The sequence below is a fragment of the Leucoraja erinacea genome, chromosome 2 (genome assembly GCF_028641065.1).
Source record: "Leucoraja erinacea ecotype New England chromosome 2, Leri_hhj_1, whole genome shotgun sequence".
NCBI lineage: Eukaryota > Metazoa > Chordata > Chondrichthyes > Rajiformes > Rajidae > Leucoraja > Leucoraja erinaceus.
The window spans coordinates 123846537-123869222 of record NC_073378.1 but is presented as its reverse complement, the minus strand read 5'-3'; the positions used below and the strand labels follow the sequence as shown (position 1 = coordinate 123869222).

General features: G+C 43.9%; 1 protein-coding gene across 1 annotated transcript in view; it reads right to left on the bottom strand.

The window, feature by feature from the left end:
* svila (supervillin a) overlaps positions 1 to 22686 on the bottom strand; it is a 350280-nt gene that overhangs the window by 190810 nt on the left and 136784 nt on the right. The window contains exon 4 of the mRNA XM_055665020.1: positions 469 to 532. The gene's annotated coding sequence lies outside the window, so the exon portion shown is untranslated. The remainder of the gene's footprint in view (positions 1 to 468; positions 533 to 22686) is intronic.

The window sequence follows — 22686 nt, the reverse complement described above, 5'->3', positions numbered from 1 at the left end:
CGGTTGCTCAGCGGTAGAGCTACTGCCTTACAGCGCCAGAGACCCAGGTTCGATCCTGACTACGGGTGCTTGTCTGCACGGAGTTTGTACGTTCTCCCCATGATCTGCGTGGGTTTTCTCCGAGATCTTTGGTATCCTTCCAACAGGTACAGGTTTGTCGTTTAATTGGCTTGGTATAAATGTAAAATTGTCCCAAGTGTGTGGAGGATAGTGTTAGTGTGCGGGGATCGCTGGTCGGCATGGACTCGATGGGCTGAAGGGCTTGTTTCCACGTTGTATCTCTAAACTAAACTAAAAAAGTGCAAGGACAAAGCAAGGAGAGGAAGAAATGGGTGGGGGTGGGTGGAACAAGAAAGAGGGGGGTAGGAAAGAATGATGTTACCCAACATTGGAGAATGCAATGCACATACCGTCATTAGCATGATGCTATATGAATCAGATTCTAAAAAATAAATGGAAATATTGTACCTTGGGATCCTTTTCTGAAATAATATTCCTCTTCCAAGTCCAACAGGATGTTCCTTCGCCACTTCTGAAACAAACAAAAACGTGGCTATTGTTTGTCTTCACCTTGCCCCTTATCACCCCAACCCCTCCCATTCGTTCCAACACTGCCATGCGTTTAGTTTAGCTTAGAGATACAGCGTGGAAACGGGCTCATCGGCCCACCGAGTCCGCGCCGACCAGCGATCCCCGCACATCAACACTAGCCTACACACGCACTAGGGACAATTTACACTTACAACAAGCCAATTAACCTACAAACCTGGACGCCTTTGGAGTGTGGGAGGAAACTGAAGATCTCGGAGAAAACGCACGCAGTCACGGGGAGAACGTACAAACTCCCTACAGACTGCGCCCGTAGTGAGGATCGAACCCGGGTCTCTGGCACTGCGAGCGCTGTAAGGCAACAACTCTACCGATGTGCCGTCATGCCGCCTAAATGTATTTAGAGGTATTTAAACGTGCCGCCTAAACGTAATTCTAAACATATTTAGAAACAGTATTCTTAGCGACGCTAACTATGAAATTAGCAGATTGTAGTAAGTATATTTATATTATGGTATATGGACACATTGATCTGTTTTGTAGTAAATGCCTACTATGTTCTGTGTGCTGAAGCAAAGCAAGAATTTCATTGTTCTAACAGGGACACAAGACAATAAACACACTTGAACTTGAACTTGAAATATATATATGGCTCAGGGAAGATCCCACCTTGCCAATTTAGCTTAATCGGGACTTTAGACACACCGATGTACTCTTGATTAGTACGGGTATCCGAGGATAAGGGGAGAAGGCTGGAGAATGGGGTTTGGAGGAAGAGATAGATCAGCCATGATTGAATGGGGGAGTAGACTTGATGGGCCGAATGGCCGAACTGCTCCTCTCACTTCTGATCTTATGATGCGGTTGACCCGTAGCTACTTCAACATGGGAGAAACTGCAGCTGGACAAAATGATATTGGTTCATTGTCATTCTAGGAATGAATATCCATATCCTGGTCTGACCCAAAACGTCACCTCTTCCTTTTCTCTAGCAATGCTGCCTGACCTGCTGAGTCACTCTGAGTCAGCTTTTTGTTTCTATCTCTTGGTGATATATTGCTTCGCCATGCCATATATTTATGTGAACTATATGTATTAATAAGGTCACTCTGGAATGTAGAAGGATGAGAGGATATCTAATTTAAACATATAAGATTATAAAGGGTTTTGACACGCTAGAGGCAGGAAACATGTTCCCGATGTTGGGGGAGTCCAGAACCTGGGGCCACAGTTTAAGAATAAGGGGTTGGCCCTTTAGAACGGAGATGAGGAAACACTTTTTCACACATAGAGTGGTGAGTCTGTGGAATTCTCTGCGTCAGGGGGCGGTGGGAGCCGGTTCTCTGGATACTTTCAAGAGAGAGCTGGATAGCGCTCTTAAAGATAGCTGAGTCAGGGGATATGGGGAGAAGGCAGGAACGGGGGGGGTACTGATTGGGGATGATCAGCCATGATTAACATTGAATGGCCGTGCTGGCTCGAAGGGCCGAATGGCCTACTCCTGCACCTATTGTCTATTGTCTAATTGACTTTCAATCTGTGATTTAGAATATTTGGCCTAAACACAAAATATTTGTGCAAGTTTGAGCCACCTGATTAGAAAAGGACATAATGCATTGCAGGCGCAAGGAACCGCAGATGCTGGAAGAAGTCTGAAGAAGGGTGTTGACCTGAAACGTCACCCATTCCTTCTCTCCAGAGATGCTGCCTGTCCAGCTGGGTTACGCCAGCATTCTGTGTCTATCCTGACAAATAAGGTTGTCCGCCGTTCGCATCCAGATGCTGTTGCATTTTATTTGCAGATTGTTTTTTTTTTGCTGAGTGTGGATAGGAGCAGAATGGGAGCAGAATTAGGTCCTTCGAACCATCAAGTCTACTCCACTATTCAATTATGGCTGATTTATCTCTCCCTCCTAACCCCATTCTCCTGCCTTCTCCCCAAAACCCCTGACACATGTACTAATCAAGAATCTTTCTATCTCTGCCTTAAAAATATCCAGACTTGGCCTCCACAGCCTTCTGTGGCAAAAAATTCCACAGACCCCACCACATTCTGACTAAAGAAATTCCTTCTCATCTCCTTCCTAAAATAACGTCCTCTAATTCTGAACCGATGACCTCTAGACTCTCCCACTAGTGGAAGACTAACTGGGGACACCTCTCAGATCCCAGTCAATGTTCAGCATGCAATTATTCAATTAATCTCTAAAATTGATAATCTCCTATTTAATAATTACTAGAGTGAATACGTTTTGCCGTCTTTTAAAAAATATATCTTTATTTTATTAGAAGCAATTGTACAAGGAGAAAGTAATCGACATAACAATTATACAATTTCCGTACAGCTTCAGTTTTAACAATTTATAAACTGATAAGTGAATCGGAAAAAAGTAAAAAGGAAAGAATGGAAAAGGAAGAAGAAAGATACGAAAAGGAAAGAAGATTAAAAAACCCTGAACTAACGAAGAAGTGAAAAAAAAGCGGAGATATATCCCACTACCCTTCCCTACACCCGCTCACCCGATCTTAGCGTCGGTTTTGAGCTTGTGTTCAACAATTCTGTTGAAGAAATTCAATTAAAGGAGACCATATTTTGGAAAATTGATCTGATTTGTCAGACAAAACAAGCCTTATTTTTTTCTAAATGTAGTGTCTCGGTCATTTCTGTGATCCACATCTTCACTGTGGAACTGTTATCTTTTTCCAGAATTTAAGTACAAGTTTTTTCACAGTTATTAAACCATAGTCAAGGAAACATCTTTGGAATATCGTTGACTTAGGGCAGTCCTCTGACATTCCTAATATTAGTAATTTTGAATCTGACTCCAATTGAATTTTAAGTGTTTTAGAAATGGTATTGAATATTCCCATCCAGAAGTTTTGTATTTTTATACAGAATACAAAATAATGGGTTAGGGTGGCTTCTTGGAAGTGACATTTATCACAGAGAGGGGAAACATAGAAACATTGAAATTAGGTGCAGGAGTAGGCCATTCGGCCCTTCGAGCCTGCTAACTCTAACTCCCTCTTAAATATAGCCAATGAACTGGCCTCAACTACCCTCTGTGGCAGAAAGTTCCAGAGATTCACCACTCTCTGTGTGAAAAAAGTTCTTCTCATCTCGGTTTTAAAGGATTTCCCCCTTATCCTTAAGCTGTGACCCCTTGTCCTGGACTTCCCTACCATCGGGAACAATCTTCCTGCATCTAGCCTGTCCAACCCCTTAAGAATTTTGTAAGTTTCTATAAGATCCCCTCTCAATCTCCTAAATTCTAGAGAGTATAAACCAAGTCTATCCAGTCTTTCTTCATAAGACAGTCCTGACACCCCAGGAATCAGTCTGGTGAACCGTCTCTGGGAGATCTTGTTCAATTTGGTCTTTGAGTAGTATAATCTATGCAATACTTTGAATTGTATCAGGCAATGCCTGGCATTTAAAGAACAGGAATGTATGTATTCTAGGCTTTCATTCCATATATCTTTTGAAATGGGTTGACCCAGCTCATCCTCCCATGCTCGCCTATAAATCTCAGAAGGTTGAGTGTCAATATTTACGGGAGTGTTATAAATGTAAGATATCAACTTACTTGTATCGGCATGTTTATTCAAACAATCGTCTAATATATCTGGACCCATAAGAGGACAGTCTTGTGTATATGTTTTCACATAATCTCGGATTTGAAGGTGTCTAAAAAAATTGTTGGCATTCAAGTGATATTTCTCCTGTAGTTCTTGACAACGTTTTGCCGTCTTATCGTTTGCCGTATGCAGTCCCAAATTAACCGACTTGATTGTGGAACACTGGGACAACCTTACGGCACACAATTATAAAAGCTAGCAGGGGTCCGGGACCCTCCCGGAGAGCAGCAGGTCCAGGCAGCGAGCAGTCGAGGATTCTGCCCGGGTCGATTGCCTGCCCAGCTTCCGGGCCTACATCCGTGCCCGTGTGTCCCTGGAGAGGGAGCACACACAGTGCCCACGGCGACTCTGGTCCCCGCGGGGGTTGTCGAGTGCATTGTGGATAAAGTTGACGATATTTTAATCCGACAACTGTTTGACTGCTGTTTGTAAACTGTCAATGGCAGTCTTGATTTTGTTACCATTCTGCATTTGTGTTTGTTTGAATAAAAGCTCTTTGTATTAAAAAAAAAAGAAAAAAAGAGGAGCAGTAGGCTGGGCTGGGACACTCAAAACCCACCTAACTCTCTATCCTCCTATCGTTCCCTCCTAACCCCATTCTTCTGCCTTCTCCCCATAACCCCTGTCACCAGTACTAATCAAGAATCTATCCATTTCTGCCTTAAAAATATCCATTGACGGCCTCCACAGCCTTCTGTGGCAAAGAATTCCACAGGTCCACCACCCCCTGACTAAAGAAATTCCTTCTCACCTCCTTTCTAAAGTAATGTCCTTTAATTCTGAGGCTGTGACCTCTGGTCCTAGACTCTCCCACTAGTGGAAACATCCTCTTCACATCCACTCTATCCAGGCCTTTCACCATTTGGTAAGTTTCAATAAGGTTCTCCCCTCATCCTTCTAAACTGCAGCGAGTACAAGCCCAGAGCCGTCAAACGCTCATCATATGTTAACCAACTCATTCCTGGGATCATTCTTGTAAACCTCCTCTGGACCCTCTCCAGAGCCGGCACATCCTTCCTCGGATATGGGGCCTAAAATTGCTCACAGTATTCCAAATACGGCCTGACCAGCGCCTTATACAGCCCCACACAGCAATACATCCCTGTTGTTGTATTCTAGCCGTCTCGAAGCTTCATTGGTTTAAATTTAATGCAAGTTACTAAACACAACCGCTACTGCAGATACCACAAATAATACTTAATAATTTAAACACTTCCATCAATTGGCAGAATTTACTGTGTGCCAACTGATTGTTTTACGGTAAATTAAGGCATATTGGCAAATCATCTCACTCCTGAGTCCGCAGATTGTCAGATTGTCTTTCAAAAAGGAGCAGAATGTTAATAGTTTTTATTAATGTTACCAAGTGGGACTAAATGAACAATGCAAGTGATGACACAAACTGACTTTGCTTCAAATCAGATAGATGAGAGATGGGTGTTGCTGTTAAGGCCAGCATTTACTGCCTGCCCCTGTGTGTTTCAAGGAGGTTGGAGCCACTGTTTGAACTGCTGCAGTCGTTGTGGACTATGTACTCCAGCAGTGTATTTGGGTGCATCATTCTGGCACATGGACTGTCCTAACAAGGAACTGCAACACATTTCTCAGTCTGGAAGATGGGTGATCTCATGTTTGCAACACAAAAGGATGTTCGGCCCATCGAGAGCATGGGGAGTAAGCCCGTTACTTGTAGTTTAGTTTAGAGATACAGCGTGGAAACAGGCCCTTCGGCCCACCGAGACTGCGCTGACCAGCGATCCCCGCACATTAACACCATCCTACACACACTAGGGATAATTTTGACATTTACCAAGCCAATTAACGTACAAACCTGTACGTCTTTGGAGCGTGGGAGGAAACCGAAGATTTCGGAGAAAACCCACGCAGGTCACGGGGAGAACGTACAAACTCCGTACAGACAGCACCCGTAGACGAGATCGAACTGGGTTCGCTGTAAGACAGCAACTCTACCGCTGTGCCCCCGTGACTGCGCTCTATTTTCCCCTCTCTATAGTCTCCCTCTATTTTCCAGTGCTCTTCCACTTCTCGACTCCCACACAACTGCCCTTTGACTCACAGGTCGTATCACGGCCTGATTCGGCAACTTGAACGCTCAGGAGTGAAGAGGATGCAAAAAGTTGTGGACACTGCCCAGTCCATCACGGGTTCTGACCTCCCCACCATCGAAGGGATTTACAGGAGTCGCTGCCTCAAAAAGGCAGCCAGCATCTTCAGAGACCCGCACCACCCTGCCATCAGGAAGAATGTACAGGAGTCTGAAAACTGTAACGTCCAGGTTCAGGAACAGCTTCTTCCCTACAGCCATTAGGCTATTAAACACTACAACCTCAAATAAACTCTGAACTACATAGACGGGCGTATTGGTTTTGTCTATTTACACAATGTTGTATGTTTTGTGTGTGTGTGTGTGTGTGTGTGTGTGTGTGTGTGTGTGTGTGTGTGTGTGTGTGTGTGTGTGTGTGTGTGTGTGTGTGTGTGTGTGTGGTAAGTACGTATACTATGTTTACATATTCTGTTGTGCTGCTGCAAGTAAAACCCCTGTCCCACGATGCGAGTTTACCCAAGAGCTCTCCCGACGTAAACAAAAAAATCGAACTCGTGGTAAGTACGTAGAATTACGTAGCGGGTACGTCGGAGCTCGTGGACGTCTCGTAGCCGGCTCGTAACACTAACGGCAGGGACTCGGGGGCTTAAATGCGGTATGCTCGTGAAACTCGTGAAGTTTTTTCAACACTGTGAAAAATTTCCACGAGTAAAAAAATACTCGTGATGAAGTACCACGAGTTTGATTCTTTTTTAAACTCGGAGAGCTCTTAGGTAGGCAAGGCAAGGCAAGGCAACTTTATTTATATAGCACATTTCATACACGAGGCAGACTCAAAGTGCTTCACATAAAAACATGTCATACAATAAAATGAAATAATAAAATGAAATAAAATAGAACTAAAAGAAAAGAAAATCAAAATTAAAAATGCATTATAGAAAGTGCAAAAGTTAAAAGTGCAATGTAGTTAAGATTTAGCTGAAAGCTAAAGTAAACATAAAAGTTTTCAGTCTTGTTTTAAAAGTGGTCAAAGTTGAGGCAAGTCTTAAATCTTCAGGAAGTTTATTCCAGCTATTTGTTGCATAGTAACTAAATCCTGCTTTCCCATGTTTTATAAGTATTTACTCTGGGAATCAACTAACAGATTGGTTTCAGAAGATCTTAGCGGTCTAGAAGGCTTATATAGTGGAAGCATGTTAGTGATATACTTTGGTCCTAAACCATGTAGTGATTTATAGGTGAGCAGCAGGATTTTAAAATCAATTCTCTGCAATACAGGGAGCCAATGTAAGGATTTAAGAATTGGTGTAATGTGTTCAAATGTTTTGGTCTTTGTTAGAACTCTAGCAACAGCGTTCTGAACAAGCTGTAGCTGCCTGACCGTTTTTTTAGGAAGACCTGCAAGGAGACAGTTACAATAATCTAGCCTGCTAGTAATAAAGGCATGTACAAGTTTTTCTAAGTCTTGAGCTGACATGAGTCCTCTTAATCTCGCATCATGGGCCCTTAAGAATTTCATTGTTCTATCTGGGACACGGCAATAAAACACTCTTGACTCTTGTTGCTATTTACTCCACCAAAGAGAGTTTTATAAAGATCAGCCAACCCTCTTCAGCGTACAGGGAACAAGTGGACAGAAGCATTTCCATCAGCTTTGCTATCTTAGTCCCATCGAGGTGGTAGAGATTGCAAATTGGGAAATGTTGCAAGACAAAAATGCGAGGTGATCTTTTGACTGCACTTTATAGTCGATACATTGGGAAATTATGCCAATCACATATTACAATCGCTCCACATTCTTAAAATCATTACTACTGCAACATTTCTTATTTTCACAAAACATTATTCCCCTAATCCCTGTGAATGGCTCGATTGTAATCATGCATTGTCTTTCCGCTGACTGGATGTAGCACACAACAAAAGCTTTTCACTGTACCTCGGTACACGTGACAATAAACTGAACTGAACGCAACTGAACGGGATCCAAGCCTTCGTTAACAAATATCCAAAAGAATTAGTAGTTTATATCCAATCACCTGGAGGAGAGCAAATGGCCGGATCGTTAAAGAGTCTGAAAATAAGCCCATGATTACTACTTTTTTGCATCCTCTCCATTGTTAGACAAAGCTAACTCAATCACAGCTCCTGTACCAGTTCAGCTCCAAAATTGTCTCATTCCATCCAGTCACTTATGGTAGAGGACAACTAAGAAGCTGACAGCAGGAGGTGAATCCAAGAACAAGACCAGTCTCAACATAAGTGTACAAGTCAAGGCAGCGTCATTTGGAGGAATAGAATGGCTTTAACAGAGTAAGGATGAGGATGAGATGAAGCACATTTCATTTTTCTACACTTTTCTTCTGCCTGCTGTATTATTAATTCCTCTCAGGCCGAACTTTTAATTTGATTCATTGTCGGAGCTCGTCTTAAGTGAATGAATGCAAACGTGGGATCCATTCTGTGTTGGCCGATTACCTACAAGGCTTAATCACGCCCCTCTTATCTTCCAGCTTTGTACTCCTCCTTCCGCCCCCCGCCCATAGTCAGTCTGAAGAAGGGACATGACCCGAAATGTCACCTATCCATGTTCTCCTGAGATTTGTGTATTATGGTGTCCATTTAATCAGTTTCTGATCATTATACATAATTTAATTTCCATTTTCTTAAATCATTTTTTTTTCTGTTTGGCACTTTCCGTAGCTGGTTTGATGTTCATCCTCCAGCACGCATGTCTTGGTTTGGAACCCGTGATGGGGGAATATTTCAGAATCTTTTACACTGATGCCCCTTTCCGCAGAGACCAGTTCCTCCACAACTCCCTGGTAAACTCATCCCTTCCCATCCAAACCACCCCCTCGCCAGGTACGTTCCTCTGCAACCGCAGAAGATGCAACACCTGTCCCTTTACCTCCTCCCTCGACTCTGTCCAGGGACCCCGACAGTCCTTTCAGGTTATGCAGAGGTTCATTTTGAGTCATAGAGTGATACAGCGTGGAAACAGGCCCTTCGGTCCAACTTGCCCAAACCGGCCAACAATGTCCCAGCTTCACTAGTCCCACTTGCCTGAGCTTGGTCCATATCCCTCCAAACCTGCCCTATCCATGTACCTGTACAACTGTTTCTTAAAAGATGGGATAGTCAGAGCTGCTCAGTTTTGTCAGAGCATTTCAGCATTCTAGTACCTGAAAAAATGTTGCTAAGGAAATCAGCAGTGGCATTTTGCTGAAAAAGTGTTATAGTTTTATGTGCGGTCATACCCATGTCAGAGTACAAGAATGCATAACTTTGCTACTAATTGACATGTCTTCTACGCACCTTACTTGACAGTGCATTCATTGCCATCTCTTTGTATACTGCTGTTTGAACGGCTGCTTCCTGCTTTTAGCACCAGATGATGATGTAGAAGCCATTTTGGAAGCCTCCCTCTCCCTCCCTCACTCTCTCCTTCCTCTCTTTCCCTCCCTCTCTCCCTCCGTTGTTCTCCCTCTCTCCCTCCTTCTCCCTCTCTCTCCCTCCATGAACAGTATGTGATCCATAGCGCTGTGGCCATAGCGCTATGTTTAAAGCCCATAGCGCTCCAGCTGGTAGCGCTATAATTAGAACCCACAGCGCTGTTGCGGACAGCTCTTCGTTTAAATTCCCACGCGCTAAACTGACAGCGCTGTTTAAACCTGGAGCGGGACAGGCAGATCAAAGCTTACAAAAATAATCGTCCAGATCTTGAAATTTAAAATACTAATAGATTTAATCTGCTATAATTTTTAGAGGTACAGTATGACTTTTTACATCGTTGCATTTTTTAAGCAACAAGATGAAACAGGAAGTCGGGCCGATTTAAAAAAAAATCTGTACTTAACAAAGTAAAACCGTACATCCGTATTCTTATCGTATTTCCGTACAAAGTATGGAAAATCCGTACTACTTGGCAGCTCTGGATAGTCTCAGCCTCAACTACCTCCTCTGGCAGCTTGTTCCATACACCCACCACCCTTAATCATGTTGATTTCTATAGTGTACTGTTCTGTGTCTTTTTTCTTTTTCTCTTTTTTGTTTTGTATCGATTTATTGACATTTGATCTGTTCAATTAATTTAATCAATCTCTGTAAAGCACTTTGGTTCAAATACTGGTTTTGTTGAAAAGTGCTATATAAATAAACATTATTATTATTATTATCAATGTGTAAATGTTGCCCCTTGATTTTCTATTAAATCTTTTCCCCTTCACTTTGAACTTATGTCCTCTGGTCCTCGATTCACCTATTCTGGGCAAGAGACTGTGCATCTGCCGGCTCTATTCCTCTCATGATTTGGTATACTTTTACAAGATCAACCCCCTCATCCTCCTGCGCCCCATGGAATAGAGATACAGCCTGCTCAACCTCTCCCTATAGCTCACATTCTTTAGTCCTGGCAACATCCTCGTAAATCTTTTCTGAACCCTTTCAAGCTTGACAATATCTCTCCTATAATATGGTGCCCAGATCTGAACACAATATTATACATGTGGTCTCACCAACGTCTTATACAACTGCAACATAACCTCCCAACTTCTATACTCAATACTCTGACTGATGAAGGCCAAAGTGCCAAAACCCTTTGTGACCACCTTGACTCTACCTGCGACTCGACCTTCAAGGAACCATGCACCCGCACTCTTAGATCCCTCTGCTCTACAACACTCCCCAGAGGCCTACCATTCACTGTGTAGATCCTGCCCTTGTTTGACGTCCCAAAATGGTTCACTTGCACCTCCTGCAACCTCATCTACTGTATCCGCTGTTCCAGGTGTGGACTCCTATATATCGACGAGACCAAGCATCGACTGGGCGATCGTTTCGCTGAACACATCTGCTCAGTCCTCCTGGGCCTATGCAATCTCCCCGTTGCTAAACACTTTAACTCCCCCTCCCATTCCCACACTGATCTGTCTGTCCTGGGCCTCCACTGTCAGATTGAGGCCCAGCTCAAATTGGAGGAGCAGCACCTCAAATTTCGCTTGGACAGCTTACAACCCAGTGGTATGAACATTGACTTTCACAAACTTCAAGTAATCCTTGCTTTCCCTCTCTCTCTCCATCCCCCCCCCCATCCTAGTTCACCGACTAGTTTCACTGTCCTCCTGATTGTTTACTGATTGTATGCCTCGTTGTCACCTTCCCCACAGCAGACAATGAGTTATACGATATTTTCTTGGACATCGTCTGCTTTTGGTCTGTCATTTTCACACCTTTCCCTTCTTATCTCTAGATTCTCTCTCCCCTGACTCTTAGCCTGAAGAAGGGTCTCGACCCAAAACGTCACCCATTCCTTCTATCCAGAGATGCTGCCTGACTTACTCCAGCATTTTATGTCCATCTTTCGTCAAAATGCCAGTTATTTTCTCTGCTCATTCTGGACATTCGTGCCCTGCTACTTTGCTCCCCACTATCACAATCATGTTAACACATGGTAAACAGACAGATAACAGTAAACTGAAGGAATAATGTGAAACATAGAAAATAGGTGCAGGAGTAGGCCATTCAGCCCTTCGAGCCAACACCATCATTCAATATGATCATGGTTGATCAGCCAAAATCAGTACCCCGTTCCTGCTTTCTCCCCATATCTCTTGATTCCATTAGCCCCAAGAGCCATATCTGACTCTCTCTTGAAAACATCCAGTGAATTGGCCTCCACTGCCTTCTGTGGCAGAGAATTCCACAGATTCACAACTCTCTGGGCAAAAAGGTTTTTCCTCATCAAAAAGCTTATTCTTAAACTGTGACCCCTGGTTCTGGACTCCCCCAACATCAGGAACATTTTACCAACATCTAGCCTGTCCAATCCCTTAAGAATGTTATATGTTTCTAGATCCCCTCTCATCCTTCTAAATTACAGTGTATAAGCCCAGTCGACCCATTCTTTCATCATATGTCAGTCCCGCGAACCTGGCGAACCCTCTGGGCTCCCTCAACAGCAAGAATGTTCATCCACAAATTAAGAGACCAAAACTGCACCCAATACTCCAGGTGTGGTCTTACCAGGGCCCTGTACAACTGCAGTAGGACCTCCTTGCTCCTATACTAAAAATCCTCTCGCTATGAAGGCCAACATGCCATTAGCTTTCTTCACTGCCTGTTGCACCTGCATGCTTACTTTCAGTGACTGATGTACAAGCACACCCAGGTCTCTTGTACTTCCCGTTTTCCTAATCTGACACCATTCAGATAATAATCTGCCTTCCTGTTCCCTCACATTTATCCACCTTATACTGCATCTGCCATGCTTCTGCCCACTCAGTCTACCAACCTATCCAAGTGACCCTGCAGCCTCATAGCATCCTCCTCGCAGCTCACACTGCCACCCAGCTTTGTGTCATCCACAAACTTGGAGATGTTGCATTTAATTCCTTTGTCTTAAATGGTTAATATATATTGTAAACAACTGGGGTCCCAGCACCGAGCCTTGTGGCACCGTTGAGGCACTATCCTTTGCAGCCTTCTGTAAGCCAGTGTTTCTTCAAGCCCGAAGAACTGTTGAGGAGCGATATCTTTACAGATTCAATGGATCACAAGATAGACACATAAAGCTGGAGTAACTCAGTGGGTCAGATATGCTCTCTGGAGAAAAGGAATAGGTGACGTATCGGGTTGAGACCTGTCTTCAGACCTGTTGCAGGTCTGTTATTCCAGCTTTTTGAGTCTGACCCGCTGAGTCACTCCAGCTTTTTGTGACTATCTTCGATTGAAGCCATCATCTGCAATTCCTTCTTATTTAGTTTCCTTTAGAGATACAGCGTGGAAACAGGCCCTTCGGCCCACCGAGACCGCACCAACCAGAGATCCCCGCACATTAACACAAGCCTACATATACTAGGGACAATTTACACTTACACCAAGTATACAAGCCCAAGTCAAATAACCTGCAAACCTGTACGTCTTTGGAGTGTGGGAGGAAACCGAAGATCCCGGAGAAAACCCACGCGGTCACGGGGTGAACGTACAAACTCCGTACAGACAGCATCCTTAGTCATGATCGAACCAGTGTCTCTGGCACTGCAAGCGCAGTAAGGCGGCAACTCTACCGCTGTGACATCGTGCGACCGTGATCATTGTATCACAATTGTGTCATCCAATGTACGGTGTTCGTGTGTGGGAAGGAACTGCAGATGCTGGTTTAAACCGAAGACACAAAACGCTGGAGTAGCTCAGCGGGACAGGCAGCATCTCTGGAGAGAAGGAATGGGTGACGTTTTGGGTCGAGACCCTTCTTCAGATATTGTACATAGATACACACACACACACACACACACACACACACTTACAAATGCCTAAACAATAATTTTTCTTATATATAATGCTTAATAGCAGGTGCATATAGCTGCACTTCTACTGTGCTTTTAATCAACTTACTTCCAAATGTATTGTGTTTGCAACATAAAGAAACCTTTCTTTAGAATAGGCAGGACCTGTGTAAAATGCGTGACGCGGGTAATACTTAAATCTGATTCAACGGCCTTTCATGCCCAGCACAATGAAGATGCACTAATTCCCCTCCCCCCGCCATTCCCACTAAAGCAGACGGAAACATAGCAATTCTTTAATAAGACAAATGGATCTAGGAACTCAGAATTAAACATTTGGAACAGAATTAGATACAGTGTAATGCAATTGCTGATAAAAGTTTACGTCCGTCCGGGATTTAAGCTAATAGACACGTCTATTGTTTCCCATTGCCCTTGAAAAAGAGGGAAGGGGAATGAGAGAGAAAAGAGAGAGAAAGAGCGAGAGAGCGAGAGAGAGAGAGAGAGAGAGAGAGAGAGAGAGAGAGAGAGAGAGAGAGATAGATAGAGAGAGAGAGAGAGAGAGAGAGAGAGACAGAGAGAGAGACATAGAGAGAGAGAGAGAAAGAGAGAGAGATAGAGAGGGAGAGGGAGCAAGAGAGAGAAAGAGAGAGAGAAAGAGCGAGAGAGCGAGAAAGAAAGAAAGAAAGCGAGAGATGGACAGAGAGAGAGAGAGAGAGAGAGAGAGAGAGAGAGAGAGAGAGAGAGAGAGAGAGAGAGAGAGAGAGAGAGAGAGAGAGAGAGAGAGAGAGAGAGAGACAGACAGAGAGAGAGAGAGAGAGACAGAGAGAGAGAGAGAGAGAGAGACAGAGAGAGAGAGAGAGAGAGAGAGAGAGAGAGAGAGAGAGAGAGAGAGAGAGAGAGAGAGAGAGAGAGAGAGAGAGAGAGACAGAGAGAGAAAGAGACAGAGAGAGAGACAGAGAGACAGAGAGAGAGAGACAGAGAGAGAGACAAAACAAGAGTGTAGTGAAGGGGCACTTTAACCACATATGCCTGCTTTAAAGAATATGTTTGCAGCTTACCTTGGCCACAGCATGTCATGGTTCTAGCATAACCAGCGATCCAGGGATTTCGGAACATGACTGCAGAGATCGAAGGCTTCAAGTGACAAGTAATGGCTAATTTTATACCAGACACAATGCTGGGCCTGTCTACACCGTAACGTGTGGAGATTTTTGCATGGAGCAAAGCTGTCAAAGCCTGCAATGGCTGATGGAATAGGCCAGGCAATAGGTTGCGGCTTACGGCAGCTCACACCACTAATCAGATTACTGACGGAAATTAGGCTACAATGAAATGCTAAAGCTGTTGGGATGGCAGAGATTGTGAGATTATAATGAACTGGTACAAATCTGTGACAACATGTGTTACTGTGTGGCAAGACAAATCAACAAACATTGCAGCTTCCACATACTGGGAAACCAATCAACTCTCGGCAGACGAGAAATTCTTCTCATCTCCAAGTAATCGCAAACTGTGAGGAATGCACAATGAGAACACAATATCAACTCAGAAATCAGCCAGCATACTGGCATAGTCACATTATGACATTGTGTTCAACATATAGCTTGATGTTTGCCATTTAAAACTGGAAATCAACACCATTCATCGCGAGCACTGCGGCAATCGGACAAAATTTAGCTAGTTTGGAAAGTACCGCCATTTTTTAAAGTTGGAACTGGAAGCCGAGTAAAGGGCCTGTCCCACCAGCATACGATAGCTTGCGTCTTGCACGGCCAAACGTGGTCGCTTGAGGCGTACGGCCTCGCGGGCCGCATCGATCAGCGGAGGCGTATGGAGTTGTGCGGGGCTGGTCCCGACATCGCGCGGGGCTCCAAAAACCTTGCACTGACCGAAAATCCCGTGCGACAATGGCCTATCGGCCCGGAGCCGCTTGAGGCCGTACGCAGCATCTCGACAGGCCTACGCAGCGCCTCGACGGGAGTACGCAACGTCTCAACATCGTACGCGGCGTCTTGATGTCGTACGCAGCGTCTTGACGGCGTACACCTAGTGCGTGCCGTTGCGCGATGACGTCACCGCCCGACGCCGTGCGACGTCCAAATTCAGTCGGCCCGCCTCCTGCCCAGCTGACTGGTGAGTTTGACGTAAATTACGTCACGCGCGAACTTTGTGCGTATTTACCGCGAATTTAGCGTAAACTCCGCTTCCGTTCGGTCACGCTAGACGCATGCAATCGCATGCTGGTGGGACAGGCCCTTTACAGTGGAGGCTACAATTCTTCGCACACTCAGACTGACAAACCTATTACAAATTATACCTGCACATCAAAGCCTTGATTCCAAGGATGCTGCCGGACCCGCTGAGTTACTCCAGCACTTGTGTCCTTTTCTGTATTAATCAGCATCTGCGGTTCCTTGTTCGGATATTCTTCTATCAAAGTCGCTAGCTCTCATCTTTAAACATTTGACGATGCATTGGCCAATAATAAATTGAACTATCGCAGCACCAGTAAGTGACTGGTTCCTCTCGCGAGTTGAAAAGATCGGGCAGAGTCTCTTGCCCAGAGAAGGTGAATCGAGGACCAGAGGACATAGGTTTAAGGTGATGGGGAAAAGATTTAATAGGAATCTGAGGGGGTAACTTTTTCCACACAAAGAGTGGTGGGTGTATGGAACAAGCTGCCAGAGGAGGTAGTTGAGGCTGGGACTATCCCAACATTTAAGAAACATTTAGACAGGTGCATGGATAGGACAGGTTTGGAGGGATATGGACCAAATGTGGGCAGGTGGGACTTGTGTAGCTGGGACATGGTGGCCAGTGTGGGCAAGTTGGTCCGAAGAGGATGTTTTCACACTGTATCACTCTATGACATATTGTTTTAAAGTTGGTACATTTGAATTTTAACCTAATGATTGACAAATGTTATGAATGCTGTTCACCACAATATGTTGATTAGTTATTATTTTGTTGTCCCATTTGCCTGCGTTAGGCATATATCCCTCCAAACCATAGATAGACATAAAATGCTGGAGTAACTCGACGGGACAGGCAGCATCAGTGGACAGAAGGAATGGGTGATGATTTGGGTCTAGACCCTTCTTCACACCATGCACCTGTCCAACAATCTTTTAAATTGAATGAGTAGTACCTACCTCAGAGTCCCACAACCGAGCAGGCCCATCACCCAACTCGCCCACGCTGATCAAATTGCCTCATCTAATCTCGTCTGCACACTCCACATACCCACCACCCTCCGAGTGAAAAAAAGTTGTCTCTCGCGTTCCCTGTATACCTTTCCCCTCTCAACTTAAAGAGATCCCCCCTATTTCCACTGCACTCATGCGTTCCAATGTTTAAATTCCGAGCTTTCTCAACCTCTCACTGTAGCTCAGGCCCTCTAGTAGGTATGTTACAATATTAACCTTCAGCGGCGTTGCAATTCTGCCACTGGCCGTGTGCGCAAATTTTGGAGTGTTTGGGGGGGGGGGGGTTAAAACGCGGTTCTCTCAGACCTGGTCCTGGATTATATTTTGTTGGAGTGCAAGCTTTTGCTGAAGAATCGTTCCGACGGCCGTTCTGTGTATTTTTTTTTAATTCGCAGAACAAGTTAATCGCTGGAGTGATTTTAAAATCAGCTTGTGAAGCCGTCAACGCCGACTGATTTTACATAGGGACAGGTAAAAGAGTTTATTTTTATGTATAAAAGTGTTTCTTAAGATGCATTTAATTCACATTTTAAGTTGCGAAACGGTAATTTATTTCCTTGTACGAACCGGCAGTGTTTTTGCTGCCGATATGGGGACTAAATCACTGCAACAGCAACGTTCCAATTGATCGCGTTCCAGAAAAACCCACTTGCAAGCTGATTTAAATGGCCATTAATTTACAGGTATTAAACATTAAATTCCTTCCATTTGGCCTATAAACCCATGACAATGAGATTTAAAAATTACGTTATATTGTGAATTCTTGTGTGAATGTTATTTGGATACTTAGGTTATTTTAAAATGTTAATCTATTCTTAAGAAATGGATAGATGTTTAGATCTAGTAATTGAATTTTGTAATTAGCTACAATTAGGTAACTAACTAATTATATGCTTTAATTTCAAGTAATCTAAGTAAGATTGTTTCATATTTGTTTCAGAATGCTTCAATCTATAATAACTGAAAATTTCAGTTTTCTTAATTTTTAAGAAAGTTATGGGCTTTTGACTGTCCTCGATCACAGCTTTTGTCTTAAGTCAATGGAAAAGCAATAGGGAACAAGATGCTAATTTCCGAGTATGAAAATGGCCATAACTTTTTTAATACTGAAGATATGAAAGTGAATTAGGTGTCAAATTAAACTTATTTTTTGCTTTATCTGATGGGATAAATTGCAGACTTGATTTTTTAAATCTCAAAATTTTGTAACATTGCTACCTCAAGTGCCAACAACATAATTCATAAATTTTAGCTGCACTCTTTCCAGAACCAGGGGCTACAGTTTAAGAATAAGGGGTAAGCCATTTAGTACGGAGACGAGGAACCACTTTTTCTCACAGAGTTGTGAGTCTGTGGCATTCTCTGCCTCAGAGGTCGGTGGAGGCTGGTTCTCTGGATATTTTCAAGAGAGAGCTAGATAGGACTCTTAAAGATAGTGGAGTCAGGGGATATGGGGAGTAGGCAGGAACGGGGTACTGAATGGGGATGATCAGCCATGGTCACATTGAATGGTGGTGCTGGCTCTAAGGGCCGAATGGCCTACTCCTGTACCTATTGTCTATTGTCTATTTAATGACGGGTGACCAAAACCAAACACAACACCAAGTGTTATCACATCAACCTCTTGTACGACTATAACAAATTCCCAGCTTCTATACTCAATTCGCTAACTGATGATGACCAGCATGCAACAAGCCTTACACCATGTACTTGTGATGCCACTTTCATGGGCTATGTACTTGGACTTCTAGATCCCTCACTCTACACACACCCCAGGGCCTTACCATTCACTGTGAAGGTCCTGCCCACGTTTGACTTACCAAAGTGCAGCACCTCGCACTTCTGGAGTTAAACGCTATTATTTATTCCTCTACACACTTGCCCAGCTGATCACGGTCCCACTGCAATTCCCGATGACCATCTTCGCCGTCTACGACACCCGCTATTTTTGTGACATTTGCAAACTTGTTCATTGTACCTTGCACAATCTCATCGAAATCGTCAGTCTAGATGACAAACACCAACCAGCACTGATTCTCAAAACACGCCATGAATCACAGGACTCTGGTACTATCGCAACGTTTAAGAAACATTTAGACACAGGCACATGGATAAGGTTTAAGAAAGAACTGCAGATGCTGGTAAAATCGAGGGTAGACACAAAAAGTAAGTTCATAAGTTTAAGTAAGTTTGTTTATTGGCCAAGTATTCACAGACAAGGAATTTGCACGGTGCTCCGCCCACGAGTAACAACAGCGCGACAGTTACGAATGACTCAGAAAACATTAAACATTAATAATAATAAGACATTAATGATAAAACACCATTGATCAAGCAGAAAAAGCTGCAGTAACTCAACATCTATGGAGAGAAGGAATTGGAGACATTCCGGAAGGAGATGAAGAGGAATTTCTTTAGTCAGAGGATGGTGAACCTGTGGAAAGTTTTGCCACAGAAGGCTATGGAGGCCAAGTCCGGGGATATATTTAAGGCAGAGATAGATTCTTCAATAATCCGGATGTCAGGGGTTATGGGGATAAGGCAGGAGAATGGGGTTAGGAGGGAGAGATAGATCAGCCATGAATGAATGGCGGAGTAGATAGGCTGCATGGCTTAATTCCGCTCCTATCACTTATGACCTTATGACCTCATGGTGGCCTGAAGAGCCCAGTGAACCAGCAATTTGTTCCATCAAACAGAGAGGTGCTGACATCCTTGTTACTACGTCTATGAATCTAGCATTAGCTCATAAGTGATAGGAGAAGAATGAGGCCATTCGGCCCTTCAAGTCTACTCAGTCATTCAATCATGGCTGACCTAACTTCCCCTCTCAACTCCATTCTCCTGCCTTGGCTCCATAACCCCTGACACTCGTACTAATCACGAATCTATCTATCTCTGCCTTAAAAATATCCATTAACTTGGCCTCCACAGCCTTCTGTGGCAATGAATTCCACCGATTCACCACCCTCTGACTAAAGAAATTCCTCCTCATCTCCTTCCTAAAGGAGCGTCCTTTAATTCTGAGTATGACCTCTGGTCCTAGACTCTCCCACTGGTGGAAACATCCTCTCCAAATCCACTCTATCCAAGCCCTTCACTGTTTGTTAAGTTTCAATGAGGTCCCCCCCGAATTTTCTAAACACCAGCGAGTACAGGCCCAGTCATCGTACGTTAGCGCTCATTCCTGGGATCATTCTCGTAATTACTTAAATGTAATAAGCAATACTTAGTACAAGCAATACATAGTACAGGCTGGGCTGCAATACCAGTCAAGTAGATTGATTACTGAAAAAGGGTTTCGGCCCAAAACGTTGCCTATTTCCTTCACTCTATAGATGCTGCCTCAGCCGCAGAGTTTCTCCAGCATTTTTGTCTACCTTCGATTTGCCAGCAACTGCAGTTCCTTCTTAAACAAGTAGGTTGATTACATTTTGGAGTGAGGGCGGAGTATTATTGTGACTACAGCATTATAAAATGCTTATAGACACAAAATGATGGAGTAACTCAGCGGGACAGCAGCATCTCTGGAGAGACGGGATGGGTGACGTTCGGGTCGAGACACTGCTTCAGACTGATGGCCTATAAATTGCTTCCTTAGATTACATGGACAATCCTATAAAAACTCTATTTATAAAAAACATGCTAGAACAGCGATAGGCAAACAACTTCACAACACGTTTCACTCTAACTGGGGCAAAAACAAGTGTTTATTTTTAAATCCCTGTATATCAAGATTCAAGAGATTCAAAAAAGTTTATTGTCACATGTCCCAGATAGGACAATTAAATTCTTGCTTTTTCAGCACAACAGAATATAGTAGGCATAAATAAATACATTCCCTGCAAACAGTGTGAAAACACCATTAAGGGCCTGTCCCACTGAACGAGGTCATTCAAGAGTTCTCCCGAGTTCTCCCCAGATTCGAGCTCGTATAATGTACATAGCGGGTACGTAGGGGCTCATACGAGTAAAAAGTAACAATTTTTTTTCCATCACAAGTATTTTTTTTACTCGTGGACATTTTCCACAGTGTTGCAAAAACGTCACGAGTTTTACCGGATTTCCCGAGTACCTACTGTTATGCCCCTGTCCCACTTAGGAAACCTGAACGGAAACCTCTGGAGACTTTGCGCCCCACCCAAGGTTTCCTTGCGGTTCCCGGAGGTTGCAGGTGGTTGCTGGAGGTTGCATGTAGTGGAAGCAGGTAGGGAGACTGACAAAAACCTCAGGGAAACTCCGGGAACTGCACGGAAACCTTGGGTGGGGCACAAAGTCTCCAGAGGTTTCCGTTCAGGTTTCCTAAGTGGGACAGGGGCATAACTCATACGAGCCGCTACGTGACATCCGTGAGCTCCTACATACCCGCTACGTACATTACACAAGCTCGAATCAGGGGAGAACTCGGGAGAACTCTTAAATTACCTCGTACAGTGGGACAGGCCCTTTACTGCAACAGTCTAAGATGAATGTTTGAACTAAAAATGGACTGTGGTCACCATTGAGAGGATTTAAAAGAATACAAAATTCCTTGTATGTGAATACTTGGCCAATAAACTTATTCACATTCAAACGTATTCAATTATTGCGTGGCAATCAATCAAGATGCAAAATATCCACTGACAAACCATAAATATCAACTTGCTCTAAGTGTGGCTTATTTTAGGTTAGTTTGGACATACAGCCCGGAAACGGGCCCTTTGGCCCACTGAGTCCGTGCCGACCAGCGATCCCCGCACAACTAATAGCCCTGTCCCATGGTACGAGTTCATTCCAAGAGCTCTCCAGAGTTTAAAAAAAAATCAAACTCGTGGTAAGCACGGAGAATGAACGTAGCAGGTACGTCGGAGCTCGGGGACTTCTCTTAGCGGCTCGTACCGCTAACGGCAGGTGCTCGGGAAGACTCGCTAACGGCAGGTAAGCACGGGAAGACTCGTGAAGATTTTTCAACATGGTGAAAAATGTCCACGATAGCCCCGAGTACGGACGAGTGGCCATTACCGTAAATCTCCGAGTTTGAATCAGGGCAAACTCGGGGAGATGAACTTGGAATGGACTCGTACCGTGGGACAGGGCTTCAACACTATCCTACACACACCAGGGACAATTTTCATTTACACCAAGCCAATTCGCCTACAAACCTGTACGTCTTTGGAGTGTGGGAAGAAACGGGAACTGCCGGAGAAAACCCACGCAGGTCATGGGGAGAACGCACAATCTCTGTACAGACAGTGCCTGCAGTCGGGATCGAACCTGGGTCTCAAGCGCTGTAAGGCAGCAATTCTACTGCTGCGCTGCCATGCTGCCAAAATTGTGCAATCATAAAACATTAAGACATGTAATCTGAATAGTCTATTTTTCTCAGATCTACTACATCACTTGACCAGATAGCAGTTTATATCATTCTATCTTCAGGTGATGAGGGTAGCATTATAAACAAGTAATAAATACATGTTTTGGAGATAATGAAGATCTATCATGTACTTTACTGTAGACATGGAGCTTCACAGCTGACTTTCAAACACACTTTTACTAATTTAAGAAAATGTGAATTTGCCAAAAATCATAACAAATAACTGGGAAAAAAAGTGACATATTAATCACAGAATGGGGTGTAAAAGAATTGAAGGTTACAGGTTGTTTAAGAAAGAACTGCAGTTGCTGGAGAAATTGACAAGGTAGACAAAAATGCTGGAGAAACTCAGCGGGCGAGGCAGCGTCTATGGAGCGAAGGAATAGGTGATGTTTCGGGTCGAGACCCTTCTTCAGACTGAGTTTCTCCAGCATTTCTGTCTGCCTTCTGAAAGGTACAGGTTGCACTTTTAAAAAGTGATAGCACTAAAGGGAATACTGAAAGTTTACTGTGTGTACACATATGTTAAGCAGCACCAAGGAATTAGGTAAACAAGGAGTTTAGACACAAAACGCTGGAGTAACTCAG